The sequence below is a fragment of the Rhineura floridana genome, chromosome 6 (genome assembly GCF_030035675.1).
Source record: "Rhineura floridana isolate rRhiFlo1 chromosome 6, rRhiFlo1.hap2, whole genome shotgun sequence".
Taxonomy (NCBI): Eukaryota; Metazoa; Chordata; class Lepidosauria; order Squamata; family Rhineuridae; genus Rhineura; species Rhineura floridana.
The window spans coordinates 78,063,753-78,077,258 of record NC_084485.1 but is presented as its reverse complement, the minus strand read 5'-3'; the positions used below and the strand labels follow the sequence as shown (position 1 = coordinate 78,077,258).

Below are 13,506 nucleotides of genomic sequence, written 5' to 3'. Positions count from 1 at the left end.
ACAGAGTTGCCTGCAGTGCTGCATGAATGGAGCTCCACTCGTGTTAACAGGATTTTTCCTTTCTCTCTTTTCTCCAAAGCCTGCTTTGGGAGGTCCCCCAATCTTCTGGAGCACATCTTGAGAGTGTGTCAGGGTGGATGCAGGGGGAGAGGAGAGGAGGGAAAAATTCCATTGGGCAAGTGGAAGTCTGTTGCGCATGCGGAACAGCAACACTGGATGCAACCCATCATCTCCAAGGCCGTGGTCCCCTTCTCACAGATGCTAAACAGCATGCGAGCTGCTTCCTTGCAGTGGGATTCCACAGCATTGGGGAGCATGTGTGAATACTTCACCATGGAAGGGCTGATAATTTAAGTCTGTTGCAGCTCACTGGCACTACAGTGGAATGAAAAGGCAGTGGGAAAGACCCAGGCAAGCAGGCCCACCCATTTGGCTGGACTATTCATACCTTCCCAGCAGTGTAGCATTACCTTAGAGGGTAACTGCTCTCATGAAACTGGTAGATGTGCATGAGAGAGAAGGATCCCCTTTTCTCCACACCATGTGTTTTAGATGCTCATTTTGCCTGAAGTGAAAAAGAACAAGAGCATGATTTGTAGAAATGTAGATTCTCACACACTCCATGTCCCCCACTGTCAAACAGTTACTCAATCCACATGCTGAGTTCACACAAGGCATGCAAAGAAGAACTCAGAGGCTGGTCCTGAAGCATTAACTCCCTCCTGCTAGGACACATCATCATCATTGTTATTTTTTATATAGCACCAAAACTGTGCATAGTACTGTAGAGTACAAGAAGGCAGCTCCTTGTCCAGGTGATCTTACAGGAAAAAAAAACCTGTCATGGGGAAATGACAAAACGAATGATAGGGAAGTGGAGGCAGAGGTAAACAGGGAAGAATATGCCATTGTTCCCGTTGCATGTGCTTTGGTTTCATTACTGGTTTAACTGCAGCAGGGCATAGAACTACATCAAAGTGTGACCTCTTTAAAGCATCTCCTGAAGGTGCATATTTTTATTTTATTTTTTAGTATATGTGATGTTTTAGTTTTGATCTTAATAGTTTCATCTGATTTCAGTTTTAAATTGGTGCCTTCACAAACACTTAGGAAGGCAGGCACATGTTAGAAACTGAGCATAGTTGACACAAAGTTGCTCTTAGCCCCTTGCCCTCATACAGAGAATATGACTGTCCATAGTGAGGCAGTCCTCAGAAGTACAGCTGTCTGTGCAAAGTTTTTACCTGATCTGGAACCCTATGCAATGTCTGTGCTCTGTGCATGAAGCGGAGGGGACAGGGCTGTTTGACATGACCATGCTCCCTTGCTGAACAACACAGGAGCATGAATGTCTGCAGAAGGCAAATGATCTCATTTTAAAAGAGACAAGCTGAGAATCTTAATTTTTCAGTATGCTGGTCAAGAGAGAAAGCAGGATATAAATTCAGGGGATTCTTCATGAAGGGACATCTCCAGATCACTAGCCTTCAACAGGTAGAGATGGGACACTCACATCAGAGAACATGTTTTAATTAACAAGTGTCCTTGGGGGTGGAAGGTATTTATAATTAGGTTGAGAAAGAGAACAAGATATATACATCCTGTTAATATTCTGTGTATTTTATAAGCTAAGGCTAAAATGAAACATCAGTTATTAATAACTGCCTCACGGGGATGGTAGATCCTGATTATATCAGGTCATTGTATTTACTATGTAAATGGTTTTGAAATACAAACAAATGACCTTCTACATATTTTAATCCCCAACAAGCTATGCTGTACCAAACATGATATGAGCTGTTTACTTACATTGTTCTGTACATGGTTCACTCAAACTTCTTAGAGCAGTTTAGGACCTTGGGAGTCAACAGGGCTAGCTATGCCCACAGTAAATAAAGTTTCTGCCAACTTCCTTGTGATGCAATTGACTGTTGCCCCTTTGTTTTCTTAACACAGTTGGTAAAAGTTTGAAAGAAACAGAGGCCTATCATATCCATGATGAAAAGAGCTTTTCAGGCAGAAGCAAACAGCTGTAAATGTAAATAGATTAACTAAATGCAATGGCACAAGAAACTACAGACTAGTAACCCACAATAATTGTACAATTCTTTCAGTACCTCAAAGAAGCAGAGACACTGGCAAAATGTCTGCATGCCTTCTAAGTCACTGCATTAGCAAAGAGCCACTGCTCATGCTAGAGACCTCTTTTCCCCATCACTTTCCATTTTTGTACAAGCAAAACATTTTGAGCTCAGTTTCCAGTGCTCCCATGTGCTTTTCTGTATGTCTGCTTTATACACAGCAGCTAACACTTCCAACCACCTGCGGGGAAACTTTAACCCTCCAGATGTTCATTTATAACTCCCATCAGCTCCAGCAAGCATGGCCAATGGCCTGGGGCGATGGTACTTGTAGGTCAGCAACAGCTGGAGGGAAAAGGTTCTTACAGCTGCTCTGGACCTCTTAAGCCCACATCTCTAGGGCAGGGGTTGCCAACCTGTTTAGACCAGAGGGCACATTACAAATGTTTGGAGTGCTGGGGGCACCAGTTACAAAATGATTGCCATGGGGACGTGGCATAATGCACAATGGCTGCCATGGAGGGCATGGCATAACACAGAATTAGAGAATAGTTATGGTGAAGCTTTTCCATAATTTTATTTCCATACTAGAAAAGGCTTTCCTGCCATATAGTTGTTATGCACAACAGCACCAGAATCCTGTTTTTCTCCATTGCCAACCCTAAACCAAAGCCTAGGCTGCCATCCTGTACCCACTTACCTGGAAGTAAGCCCCATTAAACACACTTACTTCAGAGGAGACATGCATAGCATTGTACTGGAAGTTAACTATACAGCAAATTTTTAGTGAGTCCCTGGTCTTCAGCTCCTGGCAAAGCAAAAGACATGGCTAAGCTTAGTTTCACATTTGCCTTTGGGGGGGAGGGGGATTCTTTAACATTTACTTATTGTGTAGTAGTATTTGCAGAAAGTAACTTGTAGGCACTACCTGATTTCACGTGAACCCAGCACAAGAAAGATGCATCAGGGTTGCTAGGGAAAAAGGCAGGGCATGCTATGGAGATTCCAAGGGTGAGGGGGGAAAAAGACAGAAGCAGGAAAAGTGCACTAAAAGAAAGAGCAAAACAGCAGCTCTTTAGGACCCCAGGGATTCCTATTGCCTGTTGTCCAAACAACTCACTTATCAGTCACAGCTCTGACTTCATTTATTGGCTAATAACACTGATAGGCAGGAGCAGCCAGGCTGGCTTATTTCATGTAACTTGCTTAGAAGGGTACCTGCACATTTTGCTCCATAACTTTCTTTCTAGGAGGGCTTTAGACTTACTTTTTAAAAAATGAAAACTCACAATCTGGGCTACCTAGAGAGGCACTGCTTAAGGCCTTCTTGGACAATGGGTTGGCAACCCTTACTTTCGCGTAACCATGCTCAGCCAAAATGATGCAGTGACCTGATCCTGCTAGTGCTGGGTTCAAAACCTTGCTAAGCCATGAAGGCTCTAGGTGGCACTGGACAAGAGTCACTCAACCTCAGCTTCCCATCTGGAAAACAAGTAGTGACTTAGACACCAACGTTAATACAGTCTCTGTGGATGTAACTTTGGCCTCTACTTGCTCGATTAGAATGGACTCTTTTCAGCTTGTTCAATCCGAGGATGTGGACAAACTCCTTGGAGAGGCGCATCCTACCACCTGCATATTAGACCCTTGTCCCTCCTGGCTGATAAAAAATGCCCGAGGAGGACTAATAGAATGGGTCAGGGAAGTGATTAATGCTTCCTTACTTCAGGGCAGAATACCATCCTGCCTAAAGGAGGCAGTAATAAGACCCTTGTTGAAAAAATCCTCCCTGGACCCCTGATTATTAGGTAATTATCGCCCAGTTTCTAATATACCTTTTTTGGGCAAGATAATAGAGCGGGTGGTGGCGACCCAACTCCAGAGATTTTTGGATGACATGGATTATCTAGATCCCTTTCAATCTGGTTTCAGGCCTGGCTATGGGACTGAGACGGCTTTGGTCGCCTTGGTGGATGACCTATGCAGGGAAATGGACAGGGGGAGTGTGTCCCTGTTAATTTTGCTGGACCTCTCATCTGCTTTTGATACCATCGACCATGGTATCCTTTTGGGTCGCCTAGCTGGGATGGGACTTGGAGGCATGGTTTTACGGTGGCTCCGGTCCTTCCTAGAGGGACGAACCCAGAAGGTGATTATGGGGGATGTCTGTTCGACCCCTTGGCCATTGACCTATGGAGTCCCCCAGGGTTCTGTTCTGTCCCCCTTGTTATTTAATATATATATGAAGCCGCTGGGAGAGGTTATCCGTAGTTTTGGGGTTCGATGTCACCAATATGCGGATGACACCCAACTCTACTTTTCTTTTCCATCTAACGAAACTAAGGAAGCCGTCAAGGTTCTGAACCGTTGCCTGGTATCAGTGATGGATTGGATGGGAGCGAACAAGCTGAAATTAAATCCTGACAAGACAGAGGTGCTCCTTGTCAGTCAAAGGGCGGATCAGGGAATAGGGATCCAACTTGTGCTGGACGGGGTTACACTCCCCCTGAAATCACAGGTTCGCAGTTTGGGAGTTCTCTTGGACTCGGCCTTGAACCTGGAGGCACAGGTCTCGGCTGTGGCAAGGAGTGCCTTTGCTCAACTAAGATTGGTACGCCAACTGCGCCCGTTCCTTGACCTGTCAGACTTGACTACGGTGACACAGGGCTTAGTCACATCCCGATTGGACTACTGTAATGCGCTCTACGTAGGGCTGCCCTTGAAGACTGCTCGGAAACTTAAACTGGTACAAAGAGCTGCAGCCAGGATGTTAACTGGAGCTGGGCTCAGAGAACATACAACCCCGCTGTTGTACCAGCTCCAGTGGCTTCCAATCTGTTTCCGAGCACAATTCAAAGTGCTGGTTTTAACCTATAAAGCCCTATACGGCTTAGGTCCAGGCTATCTGTTAGATCGTGTCTCCCTCTATGACCCTGTCCGAGCTTTGAGATCATCTGGTGAGGCCCTGCTCACTATTCCATCTTTCTCACAAGCTTGCTTTGTAAAAACACAGAATAGGGCCTTTTCAGTGGCTTCCCCTAGATTGTGGAACTCCCTCCCTAGCGAGGTTTGACTGGCTGCCTCACTTTCATCCTTTCGTGCCCAGGTGAAGACTATTTTATTCAGACGGGCTTTTAACTAATATTGTCATTTTTTAACTTTTACTGATTTAATCTATTTTAATTGTTTTAAACTGTATATTACTTGTTTTTAATTGATTATGGTTTTTATTTGTAAGCCGCCCTGAGTTCCTTGGAAATAGGGCAGGGTATAAATATTTTAAAATAAATAAATAAATAAATAAATCTCAGCAAGTTGTTTTGAAGATAAACAAATTATAATAAAGCCGTACGATGTGCTATAGACATTCTAAAATTCCTTTTTCATTTTCCTCTACAGCTACCTGAACCAACTGGATAGGATCACAGCTCCTAACTACCTCCCCAATGAACAGGATGTATTGCGATCACGAGTTAAGACCACAGGAATCATAGAGACAAAGTTCTCTGCCAAAGACCTCAACTTCAGGTGAGAAAAATCCCATTTAGATAGCTCTCCTTGTTTTTTATTGAATTATAACACATTTCATGTGCCAGATGTCAACATGAATAAATTGTTTATCCTAATTCCATTCTATCTTAAGGAATGCCTCCTCCTGTACATGCCTCCATTCCAATATGCGAAATCCTGCTCAGTGTGCCCAATGGCCAATAGTAGCAGAGACTTCTTAGTATTATTCCTTACCTTATGGAATGCCCTCCGCTCAAGGAAGCCTGCTGGCCCCAACACTGAGTGCCTCTAGGAGCCACGCAAAATCTAGATTTTCAAAAAGGCCTGTGACTTCTATTATTTTATATTTACTGTTTTATTGCTGCTACAGTAGAAGTTATTCCCTCCTTTTATTAGGCATGACTGGAGTTTTGCTGTCAGAGCTATTCTGCTTATTCTGTTTTGCTACTTTTTGTCTTTTGGTTTGTTTGACATTTACCATTTTAATGGTTGTTTAGCCCATTCACTGAAGATAAAATGTAACATATAGTTTCTAAATAAATATTTTGCCAACTTGTGTAGGTTTGACATTTCACAGTTCATGCCTTTGTCTACCGTTGCATTATGTATCTGGCCTGACAGATGGTAAAATATTCAATTGTTTTATGTTCCAATCATATATTCATTTAAAACTACACTGCTGAAGAATGACTCTTCCTCTCTGGCGTGTTGTTTCAAATGGTTTCCTTTAAAAATAAATCCCATCATTATGGCCTTCTTTCTGCAGGATGTTTGACGTAGGTGGGCAGAGGTCAGAGCACAAAAAGTGCATCCACTGCTTTGAAGGGGTGACCTGTATCATCTTCTGTGGAGCTCTCAGTGCTTATGACATGGTGTTGGTAGAAGATGATGAAGTGGTATGTTTTAGAGCTCAAACTCTTATGACATCAATGATTGCTCTAATGCCAAATATGCCTGCCTCTGCTCTGAAATCCAACAGCCAGACAGGAACAACCCCCACATCAGCCCACCATCCTATAGAATGAACAATAATGTCAGGATCTTACCCTTACTTACCTAAAGAGCCTGCCAAAAGTCGTTCTTCAACACAGCAGAGAGGAAAATTAAAGGGCCTTGAGGGCACTTGTAGTTTGCTTGCCACACTGTGCTGCTCTGATGCTAGCCCAGGAAGCAAAGCGTTTGTCTGACATTGGCTTAACCCCTGCCCAAACATAAATGAGTCACTATAAGCAGTGACAGCAAGGATTAATTTGAACAGAAGAGCAACATCCTAGAACCAGCTGATTCCAATCCTTCATGTGCACTATAAGGATTGGAGAAAAACTCATCAATCTACGTCAGTGGTGACATCAAAATCAATAGGGCAGGGCAGGCTTTTAAAAGCACCGGAATAGTAAGGTTTTATCCCTGGTAGAGCTCCAGACCAGAGTGGGAAGGGCATATGTTAAGGTTTTTTAATGCACGCATGCATGCACACACACAGAGAACCAGAAACACCCTGTTGATTCCAAAAGGGGAAGTGTGGGTGGTGAACACTTCCCACTTGTTGCTGTATGCCTCATACTGTTCAGTGTTATTCCTCTGAATCCTGCTAAAGCAAAGGGAAATTCACCAAAAGAATTGGGTTGTTGGGAATCTTACCAAATGCAAAAGTCACAGTAGTTGTGCAAAAATATGCACATTTCAGCTATTTAACCTCACAGCTGATTACAATCTCTCCAAGACCAATAAAAACAAGAGAAGGAAGCTACGGATGATTTAACATCTGGTAATTTTGTACTGCCTCAGAGCCTGATGTAAGCAAATCTGTTTTTCAAGCATAATGGAAACTAACAGCATGACTGCATCAACTCTTCACTGAAATGAGGGAATCCATTCAAAATGTAGACAAAAGAGAGACTATTGAGAGCGGTGAAGATTCTGTCACAGCATTCTCCCCACACTTTGTCATTAGGAGACACAAAACCTTTCAAAGTGTCACTTTCTAAGGCTTATTTATATCCTGGGGAGAAGCACCAATAGAGGAGTTAAAACTTTGGCTAACAGTAGTAGGCTGATGCTGGTAAGACAGTAGATTGAAGCCACTGCAAGACTAGTATTTTATGTATGTATGTTACCAAAAGCCAAAAGACATTTGGAAAAAATATCGTGCATCCTGTCAGCCCAAGGATTTCCACTAGCGCAACAGAACTTGCCTCCTCCTCTGTGTCCCCCTAAATCTGTCCTAGGGGTTCCCCCAACCCTCTGGAGATTTAGGATGGATGCAGGGTGCACACGGTTGTGGGGAGGAGAGAGGGGACATTCCACTATACAAGCATAAATCCTTGTGCCGACTGAGGCCTTAGACGGATATCACCCACAGCCATTACAATTACACTAACGAAGAGAAGCAGTAGGTAGATGCATCAACCATTTAGCCAAATTGCTGCTGTATAGGCTTGCTCCAGTTTCAGATTAAGAACGAGTAGGGACCTGTGCAGAAAAAATGTCATGGTGCACATAGTATGCGAGCCTCCTTTTTTTAATCACCTCTCATTTGACTTCATCATAAATTAATATTTTACAATATCGCCTTTTAATTTTGCTCTTAAAACTTTTACATTTAGGGTTGCATCCAAAACTGTCCATGCAGGAACAGAAAAGACTTCTGCTCGTGCAACATGACTTCTATTCCTCCCCCTGCAGCTCCCAGGGGAAAGAGGAGGAAGGTTAAGTCTGCTCGGGTAACCCTAGGTTCTGCCCTTAGAATGTTGGTATTAAAACAAAAATATATTTGCTCCAGAGATGCCTTCCATGGGTGGAAAGGTGTGTCTGCAAGACACACCATTGTATTCTCCTGTTTTCCCTGTCCCACTACAACCTCCTATACACCTCATCATGTGCTGCACTAGAGGGTCCCTAAACCCTCAGGGGTGGCTTTTTTGGGGGGAGGACATAGGGTGCTCTAGTCATGAGGATGGGGGTGAAAGTAGCCAAGAAAGCTTTGTTGTGTGAAATGACTTTTACCATCTCTTTGGATCCATCTAATTATTTGCTTAAAATGGATACTTCATTTTAATTATTTTTCTTATTCAATGTTTTTTTGGGGGAAGCGTATTAATGACTGTATATAACACATTTATATCCATTGTTTTATTTTGAAGATCAAGGATATTCCGTATGCCATTGATCATTCTTTAAAAGTGTTGTTTTCTTGGTCTTTTCATTATTGCAAGGGAAGGCAGATTTGAATTTGAAGTCATGCATTGCCTCGGAAGTGAACCTCAACTTTCACTCTTTTCCATCTCTAGAAATTGTATTTCTGCCTTCACATCTTCCTCCTAGCTCCCTATCTCTGCTGACTGAATATCATATGTTTCTTGCAAGGGTGGGAAACCTTTGAGCCTCCAGATCTTGGACAACTGCCATAATCCCTGACCATTGTCCATGCCGACCAGGAGATGAGAGCCCAACAGCGTCTGAAGGACCATAGTTTACTTAATAAATGATATAATCAATTATCATTTTGTAAGTTGGTTTGGTTCACCTCTTGTGAAAAAATATTCTTATAAATGCAAATAAGTACTTTATTTTTTCTCTGTCTTTACTATCAAGATTTTTCTGCTGAGCTGGAGGTTTTGTACTTTTTGATCTGCCCTCAAACAAAAGTTCCTTTCAAAGGGTGCATGTGCAGCTGGAAACTTCCCTGATTTGGGGTTGTATGGATGCAAGGGATCTGCCTTCAAAAAAAAAATCAAGCTTTTTACTGACTATCTCAGGAAGTCCTCCCACATGCAGAGACCCGCTTCTGCACTCTCTGCTCTGCATGTCTTTGCACGCAGAACATCCACATACAGCATACTCTCATTTATTAACAGAGTGATTTTAGCTGTACACCTGTGAATGAATAAGTCAAGGTAAAACTGAAACATAGATCCTTAAGAGTGGCAAAGTGTAGTTAAAGTTACTCCTTTCTATATTTTTAATAGGTAGGAAAAGCCTAATTTGGAAGTAATTGAGAAGTATTTGGGGTAAAGGTCAAGTATTTTGTTAAAGAAGGTGTCTAGAAGCATATTCTAAAGACAGCATGAACAGATGCTTACACTGTGTGGTCTTCTGTGTAGAACCGCATGCACGAATCTCTGCATCTGTTCAACAGTATATGCAATCACAAGTTCTTTGCTGCCACCTCCATTATTCTGATCCTGAACAAGAAGGACCTCTTTGAGGAAAAGATCAAGAAAGTACACCTCAGCATTTGTTTCCCAGATTATGATGGTGAGTTGGTCAAACATTTCTTCCTCCTTAAGTGACCAAAATAATCAAATCCAAGAACTGCTTCACGTATGACATTTTCCCTACAAATACAGTGGCACAGAAATACACACTACACATTATGAACATGTCATGTCTCATTTCCAACCCACTCCCTCCTCTACTGCAGGAAAAAATGTCATGTATGAAGCAGCCCTAGTTTCTTCTCAAAACCCTAGCCCTACATGAAAGTTTAACTACCCAATTCTATTTACATCATATTTCTTATGAATGCTATTTCCTATCCTCAGTCATCAAGGATCATGCTCCAAGGTATGACAGAAACTCATAGACTTGGACCCTAAGGTCCCAAGAGTGGAACTATGCTCATGGGGTGCTCCCACTGGTAGAAGTAGAGAGGCTACTTTTGGGATTCATGAAAATCTGCTCTTTTGGAGGACCCTCAGTGTGGGGTTGGTACAACTAACTAACAGGCATCACTTCTCCCTCCCTTCCCCCAGGAGGAAAATCCATTAGATCAAAGATCCTTCTATGAATGAGAAACTCAGGATCTAATAAGTAATGTATCTTTCAGCAATATTTCCATCCTTTCACCTCTTTGTTTTCCTTATGTGAACAGGCCCCAATACCTGTGAAGATGCAGGCAACTACATTAAGATGCAGTTCCTTGATCTGAACATGAGAAAAGAGGTGAAAGAAATTTACAGTCACATGACTTGTGCCACAGATACACAGAACGTCAAATTTGTATTTGATGCAGTCATGGATGTCATCATTAAAGAGAACCTCAAGGACTGTGGCCTCTTCTGAAACTCCAGCTTTTTTTAAAGGTAATTTCCATTCTAAGGAACATAACCTGCTCTAGTAGTCCTCCTATGGAAGAGATTGGTGAATGAGTATACTTTGGGCACTTGCTTAATTCACAAAATTACTCTTAAAAATTTTAAACCACACTTAACCTTCAATTTGCATTTACTTCAGCAGCCCAAGCTCACAAATATTGCTTCTACAAACCGCTGATTTTAGCAATATCCTAAGCTTACCTCCATGTGCTGCAAGTTTTGGCTTGAATGTTAGACTTGTTTTATACAGTTTACTGCAAGAGCATTCAAGTGTTTTTGAATTAAAAGAGCTAACCCTGAATTTTGAGGCAAGTTTCCCAATTCCCATGCAAATGAATCAGACTGCACACACAAACACTTTATAGCATAGTAACTACAGTCTAAATAAAACCACTAACTACCCGACACTATAATGTGTCTCATGTTTATATATATTTGTGTAAAAGTATTTTTTGTTGTTGTAGAATATAAATGCCACGTTATAGTGTATTTGATTTATTTTCTCAAAATACTCTCTTGCCTTCTTCACCAATTAGGAAAAAGAACTTCAGGCAACTTCACTGTTCTGCTGAGCAGAGCCAATGGAGTAAACAAAAGCCATTCAAGAGTCCACACTTTTCTATAACTCACCCACAATACAAACTATATACCTCCAAGAATATGCCATCAAAAAGGCATGAAGGAACAAAGCTAAGAGCCTCCCATCTTTGAGCCATTTTCTTTGGTAGATTTCCTCCTTTTGAAATTCTCTGCAATCTGTAAACCCTGACTAGAACTTGAAAGAGAGCCAACACAATCTTGTCGGCAAACAATGAATCATGCAGTACACTGGACCTTCGTGTGTATATACAAATGAGATCTAAAAAACGCATCACTCTTCTCTGGGAGACAATGTTTTGTGGACTCTTCAATAGAACGTTTCATTTCCTTATCTATAAATGGTCTGAACTGTGATTCTCAATATGAAAATCCTAATGGGTTGAATGTGCAAATCCAACAATTTCTATATTATGTGATCAATTACCAATGTGTAAGTATACCCAGAAAGTTAGGTAACATTTTTCAAACATTCCAAGTAAGCACACAGATCTATTTGCAGTCCTTTGAAACCGGTGCAATTTATCCCCACAGCCTTAAGAAGATAATTTTTTTCCCCTAGTATCTAACTTTTTTCATATTAAAAGACCTGGTGAACCCAAACTGATTCAGACTTTCTCCACACCAAATCAGCCCACAGACTATAGCTGTACTGATCCCAGCCCAATGTTTTACCACTTGCTGTGGAGATTATTGCTCTAGCTGTCTCACTGGTCCCTAATGTAAAGAGGACACAGCAATGCGGAAAAGCAAGCCATGGATATCATAGGATCAGAAAATGTCTCCATAACATAGGAATATAAAATGAACACATACAAAGTGGAAATGCTTATGTCAGGGACTTCCCGGAAGGAGTGCTGGCTGGTGGCTGTCTCTGAGGGAGCTCTATCTCAGAGAAAGCTTTTTTCAGTTTAAAGTCAGTCAAGAGTAATCTATGACTGGCGCAAATGTTCTCCAAGATAAAAGGAGAACCGAAGATTATCCACGTAACTTCGTTGAGTTGCAGATAGCTGGATTTGATCAGGAATCCCCTGAGATAAGAAGGCATACCTGGCAACGGAAGACGGAGCTTGGATTTCCAACATGCTGTGCTGAAAGTAAGCGAGACTTTTTTTTTTCTCTTTAAAAACGTTTTTAACGAGCTAGCCTCCATCTGTCTAAATCTTATCTTGGACTTAAATTACTACCGTAAAAGAGGATTGTTTACGAATCAGCTAATTAAGAAACTTGGGTGAGTCACACTTTTTTTTTGTTCTGCATAAAGTTAAGGAAGAAGGGAGCAATACAAAGAATTTGTTTTACTTTTTTATATATATGACAAAAAGCTGGCTTAAATTTGGAATTATAAAGATTAAAACGAATAAGAGGCAACCTATTGGACAAGATAATTTGATTATTTGAAGGAAATATATCTGAGACTATTTTTTATTCATTTCTATTTTGGATTATGTTTTTTTTTCAATGAATCTGCTGTTCGTGTATGTTATTAACTGCTAGACGCTGAGAACTGGATTTGTTTTACATTCTTGAACGTGCCGGAGATAAGAACTGTGTTGGCTAAGATCATACTAACAAGCCTGATTATATTAACTCTTTTGTTGTTGAGGAAAAGTAAGAAACAGTTTGCCACTAAGTTTGGGAACATTGGTTAATAATAGAAAAAGTTTTACCTTTTAAAAATGACAACCAGGAAAACAGCCAAAGTTTTAGAGCGAAGAGTTTCAACTGATACTCAGGAAGGAATAGACATGTTTCAGAAAATTATGGAGAGGTTTAATGACTTTAAACAAGAGATGAAACAAGAGATGAAACAAGAGATGAAACAGGACAGACAACAATTTAAAGATGAATTTCACAATATGAAAAAGGACTATAAAGATTTACAAGATCATATCAAAACAGAAGTGGGTGAGATTAAAAATAATATTGGGCAATTAACACAGGAAGTAAAAAATGTTAAAGATAAGGTGCAAACCTTAGAGAATAGAATTGATAGTGCAAATGTGGAATTAGAGAAAAATCTGGATTATTCTGCTGTTATGGAACTTAGAGATAAAGAATATTGCTTGAGATTCCGTGCAATTCCTGAGGAAACAGGTGAAGATATCAGAGAGAAAATTGTTACTGTCTTAGCAAAATCCTTGGAAATGAATGAAGATCGGATGGAATTTGAAATAGATACAGTTTACAGAATTAATTCCAGATATGCAACAATAAAAAAA

The 13,506-nt window shown here is 41.1% G+C and overlaps 1 pseudogene; it reads left to right on the top strand.

The window, feature by feature from the left end:
- LOC133387558 (guanine nucleotide-binding protein G(t) subunit alpha-2-like) overlaps window positions 1-11,261 on the top strand; it is a 41,351-nt pseudogene extending 30,090 nt beyond the window's left edge.
- The last annotated feature ends 2,245 nt before the right edge of the window (window positions 11,262-13,506 follow it).